Genomic DNA, 1,192 nt, shown 5'->3' with positions numbered 1-1,192 from the left:
GTGCTTTTTGCCGGCGCGGATTAATGGACTTACGTCGAATTCGCGACGTGACCGATTCCGCGGGGCCGGTAATTGGCGAAGACACATGTACACGTGTGTGGCAGCGGCGTGCTCGGACGTGGCCGCAAAACGCGTTTCCCGGCCGCTCTCGAGCGCCGTTCCGCGTGAAATCCGCGGAACGCGCGCGCGTATCGCGAACGCCGGCGACGTTCCCAACGCATCGCGGCACGATCCTAAGTATACTTATGCGCATCTGTGAAAAACGTATTGCACCTGTATCGGCGTCCGCGCGAGGGCTTCCTTTTCACGTCTGTTAAAGCTAAATTTTGAGAAAGCGAGATCTCACGCGAAGGAAAACCGGGGAAAAACGCGCGTCGCGGGTGTTCACTCGTTTCCGCATAAATTAACATTAACTCGTGGAGATATTCGTGAAAGGTCTCTCCTCTGCAATAAAAAAAAAAAGGGAAACAAGGGGAATCCCCGACAGAGAGAGAGAGAGAGAGAGAGAGAGTCGCTCATTCCTCACTTATCTTCATCTCCCTCTCTCTCACACACACGCACACAAAGGCGTTTCTTGATTTTCTCCCTTTCCCATCTATCTTTCGACGCGTCTCACTCGTTTCTCGAGCGATGCACGATGGTAACAACGTCATACACGAGTGACATTGGTGTCGTACACCGCTCGAGTGGAAGTCGAAGCTCGCTCCCTCTCCTGTCGACGAGAGGAGAGAATAGAGCGCGGACTTCGACTTAAGCCGGTAAATCTTTGAACCCCCGATCCGGAGAAGTTCGGGAGATACGCAACTTCGTGTGCCGAGCGAGCTTCCTCTCCCTCTCTCTCTCTCTCTCGGTCCCCCCTCCCCCCCCCCATCGAGCCCAGCCGTTTTCTCGCGAGGTGTTGGTGTGAACGAAATGAGCGGAAATAACTAGTACGTATAGAACGTCGGATGCGCCACCCTGGTCGGCGGGGCACGGCCCGTTGGGGGGGACGCGCGCGCCCTGAGTCTTACGAGAGAGGAAAGAGAAAACAATAATTTACATATATATCTTTAGGAAATATATATAAGGCTTAAACCTAATCTATATTGAGCATTCGGTAAACGACAAGGGTGGCGCAGCCTTGGCAGCGCGTCTGCCTTCTTCTCTACGTCTCTGAAAGCACACGTCCGACTACAAAGAGGAGGGGGGGGGG

This window comes from Dinoponera quadriceps, unplaced genomic scaffold, assembly GCF_001313825.1.
Source record: "Dinoponera quadriceps isolate SergipeBrazil2010 unplaced genomic scaffold, ASM131382v1 scaffold676, whole genome shotgun sequence".
NCBI classification, from domain to species: domain Eukaryota; kingdom Metazoa; phylum Arthropoda; class Insecta; order Hymenoptera; family Formicidae; genus Dinoponera; species Dinoponera quadriceps.
The sequence above is the reverse complement of the archived record's forward strand: the minus strand, read 5'-3'. Positions refer to the sequence as shown.